The sequence below is a fragment of the Lathyrus oleraceus genome, chromosome 4 (genome assembly GCF_024323335.1).
Source record: "Lathyrus oleraceus cultivar Zhongwan6 chromosome 4, CAAS_Psat_ZW6_1.0, whole genome shotgun sequence".
Lineage (NCBI taxonomy): Eukaryota > Viridiplantae > Streptophyta > Magnoliopsida > Fabales > Fabaceae > Lathyrus > Lathyrus oleraceus.
The window spans coordinates 270,357,711-270,376,212 of NC_066582.1; positions in this window are offsets into that span (position 1 = coordinate 270,357,711).

Genomic DNA, 18,502 nt, shown 5'->3' on the forward strand with positions numbered 1-18,502 from the left:
ATAAACAGAATGGTAAAGCAAATAACACAAGCAATTGTTAACCAAGTTCGGTGCAACTCACCTACGTCTGGGGGCTACCAAGCCAGGAAGGAAATTCACTAAAATAGAATTAGTTCAAAGACTCCCCGTACACTTCAACAAGTTACAGTCTTTATCACCTAATCTCTACCCGTGCAACTTGTACCTAAGCACTCTTAGATATGAGAACCCACTCACTTCCCTTACAATCACACACCAGTGATTTAAAACAACAATCCCTTGTGAAAAGAAAATACTTTTCAATTACACACTCTTGATTTTACTTCACAGTTTAAATCAAGAAGACACACTCTTGATCTTGCTTCACAGCTTTGATCAAGAAGACACACACTCTTGCTTAACAGCTTTAGAGTGACAAATTACAACCACAAACCAGTCCAATTCAATCATCAATGGATGACTTGAATGACCTACAAGTCTTACGACTAAACAGACACAAACCCTAGCTCTCCCTCTATATTTCGCTCAGTATTGGTTGTGTGTTCAAACAGGTTTTCTAAGTCCCTTTTTATAGAAGCTCTCAGTTGGGCTTGGACATCTTGAAAACCCTAAATCTATTTTCCAATCAATTCTTTTTATAACAGTTGTATAGTTCTCCTTGGAAAATAAGTAAATCTGGTTGTAATCCATGATTGAATGCGCCAGCTAGCCATATCTTTAATCATCCAAAGATTTCCATTAATTAAGCAATCACAAAACACTAGACATTCATACTGAATGTTCTGTGTACAGGATGTCATGACATCGGGTCTGACATCCTGGAAAAATCCTGCATAATCCAATAATTCCTTTTATAACTTCCAGCAGGTACAACCATATCAGATGCCATGACATTGTATATGTCATCTGAAACAATCCTGCATGAACATGTCTTTCATTTAAGCTCCAGCAGGTACATCCAATATCAGAAGCCTTGTCATTGTATGTGGCATTCTGAAACAATCCTGCATGCACATGTTCTTGAACTCCAGGAGGTAGAAAGGATATCTTATGTTAAGACATCACACATGACATCTTGTGAACACTCTTTATTTTACCAAAATTGATGCCAACACTTAGAATCAACAAACTCCCCCTTTGGCAAATTTTGGCTAAAACATATATATGTCCTTTTTGTTCACAAGGCAAATTATCAGCAGTTAAACAACTTATCAGAAGTTTAAACAGCAGCAGAAGCAAAACAATTACTAGTTATGGCTACTAGTAATACACACATGCACAAGGGTACTTCTCCTCCCCCTAAATCTGTGCAACAAACAACAGAGTTACTAGTTATGGATGCAACTAGTAAGACACACAAAATGCACAATGCAAAAGGTACTTCTTCTCCCCCTAAATCTGTGCATTCATCAAATAACAGCTACTGTAACTCCAGCACCTGTACCAGCCAGAATGTCATACTGACATCTGCTTCAACATCAACACCTGTGCACCGTATCAGACATCCTGTTTGACATCTGTAAACAGAACAACATTCTGTTGTAGCACCTGCACACTTCTTTAAATAATAGTTGTCCTTCTGTCCAGCCACATCCAACTTCCATAATAGCTTCCATATCAAGCACTTCTCCCCCTTTTTAGTCAAAATTGACCAAAGGTGACCTTATAACTTCAATCTTTCAAACATCAGCATCCGAATAGCTTCCTTGCCACACCACAGTTTTCCTAGGCAGAAATATCCTCTAGGATAACCACACACTCCTTTGCTTACTATAGGTTCTCATGAACACAGATCCCCAACTTCCCCCATAAACATTCAAATTTATTGGCATCCAAAGCTTTAGTGAAATTGTCAACTAATTGCGTTTTAGTAGTAACATGCTTCAGAGTTATGATCTTATCTTCTACTAGTTCTCTGATAAAGTGATGACGAATGTCAATGTGCTTTGTCCTGCTATGTTGAATAGGATTTTTGGAAATATTTATGGCACTCAGGTTATCACAGTATAATGTCATGACTTCTTGTGTGACATTGTGTTCAGACAACATCTGCTTCATCCATATCAGTTGAGAACAACTACTCCCAGCTGCTATGTATTCAGCTTCAGCAGTGGATAGAGATACACAATTTTGTTTCTTGCTAAACCATGAAATCAGATTGTTCCCCAAAAAGAACCATCCCCCCGATGTGCTTTTCCTATTATCAGCACTTCCAACCCAGTCAGCATCACAGAACCCAGTCAACATGGATCCAGATCCATGAGTATACAATATCCCATAGTCACTGGTGCCATTGACATATTTCAATATTCTCTTCACTTGGTTTATGTGAGTGACTTTTGGTTCAGCTTGATACCTAGCACAAACGCCTACAGCAAATGCAATGTCAGGTCTGCTTGCTGTGAGATATAGGAGACTTCCTATCATGCTTCTGTATAGACTCTCATCTACACTGACACCATTTTCGTCTTTGGAGATTTTCACATGAGTAGGAGCAGGTGTCCTTTTATGGCTTGCATTTTCCATTCCAAACTTCTTCACAATGTTCTTGGCATACTTACTCTGAGATAGAAAGATAGAGTCTTCCATCTGTTTGACTTGTAGCCCAAGAAAGTAGGTCAGTTCTCCAACAAGGCTCATCTCAAACTCAGATTGCATTTGTCTAACAAAATGTTCAACCATCTGTTCTGACATCTCACCAAAAACAATGTCATCTACATATATTTGTGCCACCATGAGCTTTCCTCCTTCATTCTTCACAAACAGAGTTTTGTCAATACCTCCCTTTTTGTATCCATTGTCAGTGAGGAACACTGTGAGTCTCTCATACCAAGCCCTGGGAGCTTGCTTCAACCCATAGAGGGCTTTCTTTAATCTGTACACATGTTGTGGAAGATTTGGATCTGTGAATCCTTTTTGTTCAACATATACTTCTTCATTTAAGTAGCCATTCAGGAAGGCACTTTTCACATCCATTTGAAACAGCTTGAATTTCAGAATACATGCCACTCCAAGTAATAGTCTAATGGACTCAAGGCGAGCTACAGGAGCAAATGTTTCATCAAAGTCCACTCCTTCAACTTGAGTATATCCTTGAGCTACTAATCTAGCTTTGTTTTTAGTAACAACCCCTTGTTCATCAGATTTATTCTTATAAACCCACTTTGTTCCTATGACATTTACCCCTTCAGGTCTAGGAACCAGTTCCCATACTTCATTCCTCTTGAATTGGCCTAGCTCCTCTTGCATTGCATTGATCTAGAACTCATCTGTCAAGGCTTCCTTGATATTTCTGGGTTCAATTTTTGATACAAAACAGCCATGTGAGATTACTTCCCTTGATCTAGTAGTGACTCCTTTATCTGGATCTCCTATTATAAGATCTTTGGGATTATCCTTCTGAATTCTGATAGAGGGTCCCTTGTTTATTTTGTCATCTTCAGGTTCAGCTTGAGGAGGTTCTTCTTCCTTATTTCTGTCTGAGTGGTCAATTGGAGACTCATTCAGAGATGTCTCAACATCGTCTGTGACATCCGTCTGTTGGTCATCAACCACAACATTAATGGATTCCATCAATACATTAGTTCTGGAATTAAAGACCCTGTAGGCTCTACTGTTTGATGAATAGCCCAGAAATATTCCTTCATCACTTTTGGGATCCATCTTCCTTCTTTGCTCACGATCAGCCAGGATATAACATTTGCTACCAAATACATGGAAGTATTTGACTGTGGGTTTTCTTCCTTTCCAAACTTCATAAAGGGTTGTGGGAGTTCCTTTCTTCAGTGTCACTCTGTTGTGAACATAGCAGGCTGTGTTCATGGCTTCAGCCCAAAAATGATAGGGCAATTTCTTAGCATGAATCATAGCTCTGGCTGATTCTTGAAGAGTCCTATTTTTTCTTTCCACCACACCATTTTGCTGGGGAGTGATGGGGGATGAGAACTCATGATGAATTCCTTCTAAAGAGCAGAATTCAGCAAATTTGCTGTTCTCAAACTCCTTCCCATGATCACTTCTAATTTTGACAATAGGACTTTCTTTTTCCCTTTGAAGTTTCAAACAAAGCTCCTTAAAGACTTCAAATACATCAGATTTTTCTCTTATGAAATTGATCCAGGTGTATCTGGAGAAGTCATCTACCACTACATATGCATATTTCTTCCCACCAAGGCTTTCTACTTGCATGGGACCCATCAAGTCCATATGAAGTAACTCCAGGACTTTGGTAGTTGTGTCATGTCTAAGCCTCTGGTGTGACATCCTTGTTTGTTTTCCAATCAGACATTCTCCACAGATTTTTCCCTCATCAATCTTTAAGTTGGGAATTCCTCTAACTGCATCAACAAATATGATCCTTTTCATACCTTTAAGTTGCAGATGGCCCAATCTTTGATGCCATATCTTCACCTCTTCTTTTTTGGCTAAGGTACACATTGAGGAGTATCCAGTTTCTTGAGAGCTCCACATGTAGCAGTTGTCTTTGGACCTAACTCCCCTCATGATTACTTTGTTTTCTTTGTTAGTAATCAGACATTCAGTTTTGGTGAAGTTTACATTCAGACCTTAATCACATAGTTGACTGATGCTTATAAGGTTAGCAGTTAATCCCTTAACAAGTAGGACATCATCAAGGTCAGGAACTCCAGGGCAATCCAGCCTACCCATTCCCTTGATTTCCCCCTTTGCTCCATCACCAAAGGTAACATAACTCATGGCATGAGGATGAAGTTCAGTTAGCAGATTTTTGTTCCCAGTCATATGTCTAGAGCAACCACTGTCAAAGTACCAATCTTCTTTGGCAGAAACTCTGAGGGAAGTGTGAGCTATGAGACTTGTGACCTTTGTCTTATGAGTCCATTGCCTTTTGTTGACAGTCTTGTGATGCTTGGACCCTGATTGGTATTGAGACTGAACAGGGCAGGATAGCCACATAGCTTATAGCAAAAGGGCTTCAGGTGGCCAATTTTTCCACAGTATTGGCATTTCCATCTTTGATGCTTCCCTTTTAGTTATTGTGACATCTGATGTGACATCTCAGGTTTGCTTTTTACATGGCTGCAATTAGGTTTGGATTTAGGTTTGCAACCAGTGTAACTGTACTTAGCCTTGAATCCAATATCAGATTTGTTTCCTATTATTTGGCCAGTCTGGAGAACCTTGTCTAAGATGGCAGATCCATTGTTAAGCATTCTTACATACTTAGTCATCTCATCTAGTTTGGAATTCAAGAATACAGCTTCCACCTTTAATTTTGAGATGGTTTCCACAAGCTCTTCCTTTTCATTTTCCAGCTGAGCTATCACTTTCTTCTGGCTTTTAACTTGTCCGCACGCTCCTGCCTTTCTGTGGCACAACTCTTTAAGGGTTCTTTCATCATCAATTGACTCTTCCTCAGACCCCCATCTTCCTGTCAATGCAGTCACATGGTTTGTGGCTTCTTCTGTTTCACTTCCATCAGACCAAGAGGCCACAAGACTCCTCTTTTGTTTCTTGAGGTAGGTCCCACATTCAGTTTTAATATGACCATACCCATTACACTCATAGCATTGAACTTCTTTGGGCTTTCCTTCAGACTTTGGTTTCTTACCAAAGCTATTGGATTTACTGATATCAGATGTGATGTTCTTGACATTTCCCTTTGCTCTCACATCTACCCTTTTTATCAGTCTGTTGAACTGTCTTCCCAACATTGCTATCTCATTTTCCAGGTCTTCATCAATATCTTGACCACCTTCCTCATCTTCCTCTTCAGTGTTTGACATAAATGTTATGCTCTTGGCTTTCTTTTCAGCTCCATCACATATTCCCATCTCAAATGTTTGGAGGGATCCAATTAGCTCATCAACTCTCATATTTGAGATGTCTTGAGATTCTTCTATGGCTGTTACTTTCATAGCAAATCTCTTGGGGAGTGATCTGAGTATTTTTCTTACTAACTTTTCATCTGACATCTTCTCACCCAAGGCTCCAGAGGCATTGGCAATTTCAAGGATACTCATGTAGAATTCATGAATATTTTCATCTTCTTTCATCCTTAAGTTTTCAGACTTGGAGGTGAGCAGCTGGAGTCTAGACATCTTTACCCTAGAGGTGCCTTCATGAGTGTTCTTGAGAATGTCCCAAGCTTCTTTGGCCACTTCACAGTTGTTTACCAGCCTGAAAATATTTTTGTCTACCCCATTGAATATTGCATTCAAGGCTTTAGAGTTTCCAAGAGCAAGATCATCCTCCTCCTTGGACCATTGTTCTTCAGGCTTCTTAGTGGTGGCTTCTCCTTCTTTAGTAATGACAGGATGTACCCAACCTGTTAACACATCTTTCCAAGCCTTGTTATCAAGGGATTTCAAAAACGCTACCATTCTAGGTTTCCAATAGTCATAGTTAGAACCATCCAAAATTGGTGGCCTATGAACAGATCCTCCATCTCTCTCCATTATACCAGAAAGTATTGCCCCTAGATCTCACCCAGAACCAGAGCAGGATGCCTGCTCTGATACCAATTGAAATTCTGGTATCAGATATAAGATGTCGAAGGTAATGTTACGACACTGATATCTTCTAACACACAATGGATAAGATAAACAGAATGGTAAAGCAAATAACACAAGCAATTGTTAACCCAGTTCGGTGCAACTCACCTACGTTTGGGGGCTACCAAGTCAGGAAGGAAATTGACTAAAATAGAATTAGTTCAAAGACTCTCCGTACACTTCAACAAGTTACAGTCTTTATCACCTAATCTCTACCCGTGCAACTTCTACCTAAGCACTCTTAGATATTAGAACCCACTCACTTCCCTTACAATCACACACCAGTGATTTTAAACAACAATCCCTTGTGAAAAGAAAATACTTTTCAATTACACACTCTTGATTTTACTTCACAGTTTAAATCAAGAAGACACACTCTTGATCTTGCTTCACAGCTTTGATCAAGAAGACACACAAACTCTTGCTTAACAGCTTTAGAGTGACAAATTACAACAACAAATCAGTCCAATTCAATCATCAATGGATGACTTGAATGACCTACAAGTCTTACGACTAAACAAACACAAACCCTAGCTCTCTCTCTATATTTCGCTCAGTATTGGTTGTGTGTTCAAACAGGTTTTCTAAGTCCCTTTTTATAGAAGCACTCAGCTGGGCTTGGACATCTTGAAAACCCTAAATCTATTTTCCAATCAAATCTTTTTATAACAGCTGTATAGATCTCCTTAGAAAATAAGTAAATCTGGTTGTAATCCATGATTGAATGCGCCAGCTAGCCATATCTTCAATCATCCAAAGATTGCCATTAATTGTGCAATCACAAATCACCAGACATTCATACTGAATGTTCTGTGTACAGGATGTCATGACATCGGGTCTGACATCCTGGAAAAATCCTGCATAATCCAATAACTCCTTTTACAACTTCCAGCAGGTACAGCCATATCAGATGCCATGACATTGTATATGTCATCTGAAACAATCCTGCATGAACATGTCTTTCATTTAAGCTCCAGCAGGTACATCCAATATCAGAAGCCTTGTCATTGTATGTGGCATTCAGAAACAATCATGCATGCACATGTTCTTGAACTCCAATAGGTACAAAGGATATCTTATGTTAAGACATCACACATGACATCTTGTGAACACTCTTTGTTTTACCAAAATTGCTGCCAACACTTAGAATCAACATCATTTCTCATTTTTCTTTTTGGCATGGCAAGTTGTAGGAGCTTGATCCACTAATCAAGATCTCTACCTTGTGTTTGTTGCCTATATTTTATTGACCGGTCTCAGATAGGCGTGACTACTACATTAGTCCACTTACGATTGCTTAACATAGCGCTAAATTGCCTTATGGCACACTAACTCTAACTATTGACCATTAACTTTTTAATTCTTGCACTTTACATTAATGCAATTTAATATTCTTGTACATATTATTCATTTGCTTTTCCCCTTTGCTCATTTGAGCTCATGTTTATGTTAATGCAATTTGCCTTTTGCTCACTTGAGCACATAATTGTGTATATACTATTGTGCTTGTGTTTTGTGTTAATGGTTGTGAACCAAATGCAAATGGACAAAAGGACTTAGACTTTAGTACATTCCCTATGCAAAAATGGAGTCAAAGAGAAACTAGGCCTCATGCCTTTAGATTTCTATAAATGTCAAAGAGCAACTAGGCCTCATGCCTTTAGAATGCTTAATGTTGAAGACTTTTGAAAGGACCTAATCTCTAAACTCACTTTTGTCCATTCTTTGTTTGCATTATAGAACATTTTGATGTGTGTGTTCTTGTGCTAGGGATTCCAACTTGAGCCTAATTGAAGAACCATTGTCATGAACATCCAAAGTAAGAGATACAAAAGCCATTGGAAGATTTCTAGGAGCTTGTTTGATTGTGTGATTGATTGCTTGAGTTACTTGCTTATTTGCTTGCTTATTCCAAGGGATGGGAGCTACATGGATCATCACTATGATCTCAAGAGAGGAACTCCATTTGTGGTTTTACTTCTCTTCCTTCATCTCTTGTATGATTAGGACTTAGCCATTCTTCTTCTTCCCTCCACTCTAACCCAAGCCAAAACTTTTTGTGCAAACATTAACATTTGTTTTCAACAATAGAAACCTAAGCATTATGCTTTTGATTTTCCAAACTTCTTTTCATAATACTTATTTTGAATTGAATTCTTAAGTCAACTTTGACCATATTTTATAAATACTTTTCATTGGTAAATACAACTCACTAAATTGTTTTTTTGTGGTTTCAATGGCCACTCCTTACCAAAGTTTTTTTATAAACCATAGCTATTAGGTTTGAGTTATCCTTGAGTTTGATATAATTATCACCTATATCCTTAGTGATGGACAATGAGTCTTCCATGCTTATTATAGGGTTAACCCCTCACTAGCATGTTGAAGCTATCCTCACATGGTGGATTTGTGGTTTTGATCCTAATGTTTTTTTAAGATGGTACGTAGGCAATGGGTTTATCCATTCAAACACAAAAATTGTAAATAATTTGTACATTCTTCTCTCATCTCCCCAATCATGTTTGCACAAACAATTTTTCACAAATACCAACCTACCTTACAACAATTGTGAAAAGGGCTCCCTAGGAGTACCTAGGATGTTTTGGGTGCTTAAAACCTTCCCATTGCATAACCAACCCCCTTACCCCGATCTCTGACATTTTTATTAGTTTTTTATTTGATAAAACTTCTCGGTTTTTGTTCGCTTTCTAACCTTTCCTTTGGATAAATAGAAGTGCGGTGGCAACTCGAATTGTATGATTTACTTTTGATTTAGTCAATAAATCTAAAGGTAACGAATACCCCGCTACAGAAAAGTGGCGACTCTGCTGGGGAGCTTTTCCTAGTGGGTTTTTGCCTACTTTTCATATTTGTTGTATTGTATGTTTATATTATTTGTGACATATTTTTTGTGCAATTTGGGATTACTGTATTGTATGTAATGTATGAATTGCTTGATATATTAATTGCTTGTATGCTTGGTGATCTTTGTGAGATGAGTTCTATACCCGAACTCGAGTGCACTTAGGATAGGAGAATGGCATAGTCTTGTTGACTTGTGCGAGTTATTCTTTAGCAAGTTGACTTGCAAGACCATTCACTTGGTGGAGATTATGTTGGGATCAATAATTTCACACGAGTAGTCGTGGTTAGGCATTACTCTTTCCAATATAGACCTTAGAAGCCAAGGACCTTAGTTTACCAAGCCCATCTTGGCCTATTTTTTAGGACGTAGTGCGAAGGTCGTTCAAGTGTAAGATTTGATACGATTGTTACACGATACTACACTCATAAGAGTCTCTCTTGAGGATATTTTTGGAATACGAGTAGTCGTTTATCCGATAAATATCCGAAAGATGGGATGATGACTATGGGAACCTCTTGTATAACATGATTGGCAGGTTTAACCCTAGTACACTCCCTTTGGGTGGTTCTTAACTGAGACTCCATGCTCGTGACTTGTGTAGCGGGGTATTCGTTACCATTAGAGATATTGACTAAATCCAAGGTAAACCATACAAGTCGAGTCGCCACCGCACTTCTATTTATCCAAAGGAATGGTTAGAAAGCGAACAAAAACCTAAAATTTTTATCGAATCAAAAACTAGGAAAAATGTCAGAGATCTGGGTAAGGGGGTTGGTTATGCAATGGGAAGGTTTTAAGCATCCAAAACATCCTAGGTACTCCTAGGGAGCCCTTTTCACATTTGTTGTAAGGTTGATACTTTGTGAAAATTTATTTGTGCAAACATGATTGAAGAGATGAGAAGAGAATATACAAGTTTATTTACATTTTGTGTTTGGATGGATAAACCCATTGCCTACGTACCATCTTAAAAAAGATTAGGATCAAAACCCCGTAGTTCGGGTTAAAAATCTCAAAACAAGTTGGTGAATTGATTGGTCCAAAAGCCTTAAGGTCTTTTGTTATCCAAGGGAGAAAACTCAACCTAAAACCACAAATCCACCATGTGAGGATAACTTCAACATGCTAGTGAGGGGTTAACCCTATAATAAGCATGGAAGACTCATTGTCCATCACTAAGGATATAGGTGAGTATTACATCTACCTCAAGGATAACTCAAACCTAATATCTAAAGGTTATGAAAAAGTTTGATTAAGAAAGCGGCCATTGAAACCATAAAAAGGTATTTGAATGAGTGGTATTTACCAATGAAAAGTATGTACAAAATATGGCCAAAGTTGACTTAGAAGTTCAATTCAAAATAAGTGCTATGAAAAGGAGGTTTGAAAATCAAAAGCATAAGGCTTAGGTTTCTAGCATTTGAAAAGAAGTGTTAAATGTTTGCACAAAAGTTTTGGCTTGGGTTAGAGTGGAGGGAAGAAGAAGAAAGGCTAGAGTCCTAAACATACAAGAGAGAAGGGATAAGGAACAAGACCAAAAATGGAGTTCCTCTCTTGAGATCATATTGATGATCCAAGTATCTCCCATCCTTTGGAATAAGCAATCACATAAGCATAAACTCAAGCAAACATCAATCAAATGGCCTCTTGAAAAGCTCCCAAATGTATCTTGGATCTCTCTCTCTTAGAATCTCATGGAAATGGTTCCTCAATTTGAATCAAGGAGGAATCCCTAGCACAAGAACACACATATCAAAAGATTCTAGCAAAACAAACAAGGAATGGACAAGAAGAGTTTAGAAGTTGGTCCTTTCAAGGTCATCTTCAAGCTTTAAGCATTCTAAAGGCATGAGGCCTAGTTGCTCTTTGACATTTTAAGCACTCTAAAGGCATGAGGCCTAGTTGCTCTTCAAACTCCAAATTAGCATAGGGAAAGTCCTAAAGTCTAAGTCCATTTTTGTCCAATTCTTTGTATTGTGGTTAACAATAATCAAAACAAAATACAAGCACAATAGTATATACACAATTATGTGCTCAAGTGAGCAAAAAGGTAAATTGCATTAACATAAACATGTGCTCAAGTGAGCAAAAGAAAAAGCAAATGGATAATATGTGCAAGAATAGTAAATTGCATAAAAATAAAGAGCAAAAAGTAAATGTTAATGGTTAATGATTAGTGTTAGTAGTTAGTGTGCCATAAGGAAAATTTAGCGCTATGTTAAGCAATCGTAATTGGACTTATGTAGAAGTCACAACTATCTGAGGCCGGTCAATAATAATGTAGGCAACAACACAAGTTAGAAGTCTTGATTAGTGAACCAAGTTCCAACAACTTGCCATGCCAAAAGAAAAGGAGAATTGATCTTGTATTGGTTTAAGTCTTTTGCATGATTTAGGAAGCAACCTATCCTTAATGCAAAACCATTCACTTGATCATTTGATCAAGATGAATTAGATTTGAATCAAGGAAGATTAAGCCTCCCTAATCAATGCTAACTTATCAACCTTTAACTCATTGATCAAAAAGAAAAGAAGAAGAAGAAGAAGAAGATGGATAATGGAAATGAGAAGAATAAAGTGCATTAAATGAAAAGGAATGTACCAATCAACAAGTGTTGACCAATGACATTGAGAATCATGGTCAAACAATCAAAAACAGAAGTGAGATGAAGATTGGAAGTCAAGAAATGAACAAAATATTTTTGGGCATTTTTAATATTTAAAATAAACTTGAATTAAAATATTAAAGAAAGGTCAAACTTCAAAATCACTTCAAATCAACTTTGAAAAGTCCAAGTGATTTATCCTAAGTTCAACAAGGTCACAAAGTTTGACAAAAAATTTCAGCATTTTTAAAAGTCAGAAACTATCTTTAAACAATCAAAAATGAATAAAAAATAACCTAATTGAACTAAAATCTCAAATAAATCTCAAATCAATTAATAAATTTATGAGAATATTTTTCATTGATCCATCATCATTCAAATGGGTTGAGAAAATATTTTTTGTATTTTTTGAGTATCAAAACCTATTTAAAATATATTAAAAATAACCAGAAAAGAGAAAATTCACAAAAAATATCAAATGATAAAATTAAAAAAAATTAAAAATCATTTTTAGAAACTAGAATTAAAAAGAGAAATAATGCAATTGGTCCCATATTTTTTGGAATTAAAATGAAAGAGTTATGATTTTAGGGTTTAGGGTTTAGGGTTTACATCACCCTTATACCACTAGTTTCTCTTCTAGATCCCCATAGTAATAGAAATCAGAAGGAGAAAAATACGGTGTTCATGCTGAACTTCATGGATTTGTAAAATTAAAAGCACCAACAAGTTGCCTCTGTTGAGAGGAGTTCAGCCAAGCAAAAGGACATAAGAAACAAGCTATAAATGAAGAGTTTCGAAGAAAATAAGTTTGAACATCAACCTTCTAAATATAGATCGGTGGAACACGATCCTTCAACACACTTGCTTGTAGCTTGTTCTGGAGATGGAAATGAGGCAAGGCTAAGGAATTAGAGTCCAATAATCAACCAAGGAAGTTGAGAATTGGATCTGAAAGTTTCAAGTGAAAAAGCAAAATTCCTTTAGAGTATGGTTTGGAATGATTTTTGCAGCATTTTAGATTGATTCCAGGATGCCAATTGAATGAGATGGTGCTTCTATTTATAGATGGAAAGGCAAGGCAAGGGTGATCAAATGCGTGTGCATGAAGTTGGGTCCTCCATGCATGGGCCTATACCGACGCATGTGAGGCCCAAGATCAAATGAAAATGCAAGCTGAGCTCATTCTGAAGTGAAATGGACGTGCATTTTGAATGGTACTTGCTTGTGCATGAAGCTTCATCACGAATTCCATAATTGTGCCTAAAACTTCACCTCTTCGAAAATACCAGTTAGAAAATCCAAACATAAGCATGTGGGTAATGGTTGGAAAGGACTTGACATAAGGAACAAATGTTATGTTGAGCAAAAACTCATTTGAAGTGTGGAAATTTATGAAAACAGGCCATGAAGTTCATAGTGTAAAACATGCCTTTGAGAATTTTGTCAAATTGAACTAACTTCAAGCCCTTCTGTTTTGATGATGCAGGCCTCAAATGGAAAAACCTCCAACAACAAAGTTGTATATCATTTCAAGACAATCAAAATGGACTTAGATTTCGCATCATTTGGATTTTTGATGAAGAAGTTATGGGCACTTGAAGGTGGACATTTTTGCCTTTCAATGCATTTGGTCCAAAGTGACCTATAATGTTTTGCATTATCACATGTATTTCTTTTGTGATTTTGAAATTTTGTTCAACATAACATTTTAAGTAGACATCTTAAGATTTCCAATACATTTTATCCCACCTCAAAATCATAAAAAATGAATGAGTTATGTTCTTGGGAGGTTGACCCAAAATTAGGGTTTCAGTTAACATGACCTATAATGTCTTGGAATGGGCTGAGGTTGCTTCATGGGCTGAGGTTGCTTCATGAGCAAGGCATTATGGATGATCAGATGAATTAGGGTTCCTTGGGACACAAGCCTCAAACCCTTTGACTTGCTTTGGTCAAAATGATGAATTGAGATGCTAAGGAGGCATATTTGATGGATGAGAGCTTTGGGAACCATTGCCATGATTGCCTTCATCTTCTCTTGGCCATATCATTGCACAAAAGATCACCTAAAAGCTTTTAGATCTTGTGATTGCTCAAGCTATAAAAAAAAGATATTAGTGACATATTTTTGTGCTTTTGGTTAGTAAACAAAATGAGAAAAGCAATAATACAATTCAAGCATGCTTGGTGATCTCAAACCACTCACAAGAGGTCCCACCCAAAGGCAAGGGGAACCAAGATGCTTATGATCCTTGAGGCTTTGCAAATGAAATGTTATGATTCCATGAGAGATCTTAGGGCCAAAATTAGGGTCTTACAGATGCCCCTATTTAAGGTCATTCTAGTCGGAGAAGTGAAGGTTAAAATCTTCGTCTCGACGAGGTAGAATGGGCTTAAATAATAACAAAGAGACGAATTTTGGTCCCTAATAGACCTCATGATGCGAATGTATGTATGCAAACGGTAATACTCTATGGGGGGAATGTGTCCACAAAGAAAGAAAGAAATCAGGAGCAATTGAAAAATCCACTGGAGTAACACACTCATAAATGGGATAGAGACTTTAGGGACTTTACTAGGGAGCAAAGGGATAAAAATGCGTGAGCAGGTCACAACTTGAAACTTGCTGAGAGAGACGAAGGGAATCCATGAAATAAATCAATGGAAAGACTCGAGCTGACTTAAAGATGCATGTATTTTGGAATATGCCAATACAACAAAAACTTATCCGTAACGGATACTTCGGATAAAAATTCGGACTCGGGCTGGGAGAATCCACTAAGGGACCTCACTGGGAAAACACCCAAACAAAACTCCTCTAGGGAAGCAACGGGATGAGGTATTACCGGTTACTGGGTAATAAGCTCAAAGAGACATGTGATCCGAACACCGGTATAAGGGTGAGGGAACAACATGCTCGGGAGAAAGAATATCTAAGACCGGCATAAGGGTGAGAGATATAAAATATCCAAAATTATCTGAGGAAGACCTAAAAAGGTACGCTTCAGCTCAGGAAAATCTGACTCCACAAAGGACAAAAGTCATAATAGGGAGCAGGGGGGAAGGAACACCAGGGATACCGGTTACTTGGCATATAATAGGTGACCGACCAAAGTGTGAATTGGGGAATATTCCCAAGACACTCATCATCCAAAAGAGGGCTAAAAGCAAAACTCAATTATAGGATGGACATTCGATTCCAATAAAAGGGATACGAATCTTACTCGACTGGGGAAGAGAAACGGACTTCGACCATAGAGTGCATGAGATACATTATCTATTACCGTCAGAACATAGATAATATACTCGCATGAAAGATTATCCACAACCGGTTATTGGGTTAATAAAGGATAAATCAACCGAACAAAGAGGTCATCGCGATACCGAGAACTAGGTACACAATGATGACAAATCCAGGGGAGAAACAATCATTATCAACAAAGGGTAAATGAGAGATGACTCGATGGAGATAAATTGCTTTATCAGAGCAATTATCCAAGAGATATATCACCGGTTATTGAGAGATATGCTCAAAAAGGAAAGGGGTGAAGGAAAATCAAAACCGAATATTGGATAAAGATAACCGCCAAGGAGGGGATTACATCTACAGGATACTGGGTAGAAAAACCACAGAAAAGTGACCGTCATCGATTAGGATGAACAAAAGGTTAACTCTACCAGGGGATGAAATAGGGTTTACAACTACCGGTATAAAGGGAGAAAACCACAGACTCCGCCGGGGCAAAGATGGATAATTACTGGTTACTGAGCCACTATTCATCTATACCACAGAGGAGTGCAAGAAACAATCATAAGAGGCTAATCTAGGATCAAACTAGATAAGCACGACGGAACAAGACTTGTCCCTATGAGGATATAACTCAATGGGGAATTCCATCCCAATATATATGTTTGGAGGAAGCAGAAACAACCGTTATCCACGAGGACATAACTCAGTGGTGAATATGGAAGGAAGGATAAACCTTATCTGCTTAAGGGGTTGCCTCTATATGGAGATCATACACAGACATCTGCTTGGGGGAATGTATTACCAACTAGCAAGGGATAACAAACAAAGATATATGGCAAAGAATGCAACATGAATATCTGAATGTTTGAAAATTATATGCACACGTGCGTGGTTTATGTATGATGAATGCTGACAAACAGACATTTTTAACACAAACAAGTCCAACGATAGAGGATCAAACATCCGGTACTATATCTCAAGAGAGAAAGCCATTACCACCAAGATCTCTGCCGGGGAATGAGCATCAGTCATTCCAACTGGGGGCAAAGCCGTTGCACAGATGAACTCCGACGTAGAAGCAATTCTAACGGGGAAGTTATCAAAGAGGAGGATGGATCTCCGGGGGGAACAACCAAAAACCAGAAGCTTCCAAAGATCACCAGATACTGTCCTGCCAATGAGATCATATCTGCTGAGGAGGGAGAGATGAATAATCTCTCCGAACACGCTGCTCGAGAGAAAAGACCGCAAGAGGCTCTGGAGAAAGAGGTCATGAGCATGCCAGGAATATGAACAAGCACCTTACCCCATCAAGGATCTTACCATCCTTGGGAGAGCACTGTAGGCATTCCCAGTATCCTTATGCCATTGTGAATGTTCACTTTGTTTAAAACCAAATTATGAAAATTTTGATTATTTAAAATAATGATATTTTTTCAATTAGAACATGCAAAACATCTGTTGAATAGAAACAAATAAGAGTGCAAATAATTGGATAAAGGCTCAAATTTATTTGATGGAATGGTGGTCTGCAAATGGCAAGACTCCATAGATCTTTACAAATTTGAAATTGGTGATATATATTGGAAAAGGGCTACATTGAACATAATGACCATTTCTCCACCAATTCTGAATCCGATGTATTTGAAGCTTTGGTTGATGATGAATGAGCGAGAATCTCTGACGGATAACAGTTGTAGAACAAAGTCTTGTCAAGATGCAGTTACTTGCCAAATCCCTATTTTTTTGCCTAGATTGCACGAGGGTGAGGTGCTCAATCTAGCGGGTTACATATATTCATTTTTCATGTCTCTAATTTTTGCCTGGACCGCCCTTTCGGGTTTTCAATCCACCGAGACGCTCATTTTTTCCTAAGTCGCCCTTTCGGGTTTTCAACTTAGCAAGCTATTCTGTTTTTATTCATTTAGGCGAAGTATTTCTTGACTGCATCTGAATTCACAAGACGAGTGAAATCCTCCCCATCCATAGTTGTAAGTATCAATGCACCGCCTGAAAAGGCTCTCTTGACAACATATGGACCTTCATAGTTTGGAGTCCACTTGCCCCTGGAATTGGGCGCGAAAGACAAGACTTTCTTGAGCACAAGGTCACCTTCTCGGAACACACGAGGCTTGACCTTCTTATCAAAGGATTTCTTCATCCTTTGTTGATATAATTGACCAAGACACATGGCAGTCAATCTCTTCCTATCAATCAAATTCGACTGGTCATAACGACTCTGAACCCATTTAGCATCAGTCAACTTGGCTTCCATCAAGAATCTCATTGATGGGATCTCCACCTCTACTGGGAGCACAACCTCCATGCCATAAACGAGAGAGAAAGGGGTTGCCCCTGTTGAAGTGCGGACAGACGTACGATACCCATGTAAGGCAAATGGAAACATCTCATGCCAATCTTTGTACGTGACAACCATCTTCTGTGTAATTTTCTTGATATTCTTATTAGCAGCTTCAACAGCACCATTCATCTTTGGTCTGTAAGGAGAAGAATTATGATGTGCAATCTTGAACTCGCTACACAGCTCTTTCATCATCTTGTTGTTCAAGTTAGATCCATTATCAGTAATGATCTTATCTGGCACACCATAACGGCATATGAGTTGATTCTTAATAAACTTCACAACCACCTGCCTGGCAACATTCGCATATGATGCCGCTTCAACCCACTTAGTGAAGTAATCAATTGCTACGTGAATAAATCTGTGTCCATTGGACGCTTTCGGCTCTATCATGCCAATCATGTCAATTCCCCACATGGAGAAGGGCCATGGTGATGAAATCACATTCATAAGTGTCAGAGGAATATGAATCTTATCCGCATAAATCTGACACTTATGGCATTTCTTCACATATTTGCAGCAATCAGACTCCATTGTCAGCCAATAGTAGCCTGCTCTCAACATCTTTATAGCCATGGCATGTCCATTGGAATGAGTACCAAATGAACCCTCATGGACCTCAGTCATCAACAGGTTTGCTTCGTGTCTATCCACGCATCTGAGCAGCACCATGTCAAAATTTCTCTTATAAAGCACATCACCATTGAGGTAGAAACTGCCAGATAATCTCCTCAGAGTTTTTCTATCTTTCACAGATGCCCCAGGCGGGTAAATTTGGTTCTGAAGGAAACACTTGATGTCATAATACAATGGCTTATCATCTTTTACTTCTTCTACTGCAAATACATGAGCTGGTCTATCCAAGCGCATCACGGTGATATTGGGAACTTCATTCCAGAGTCT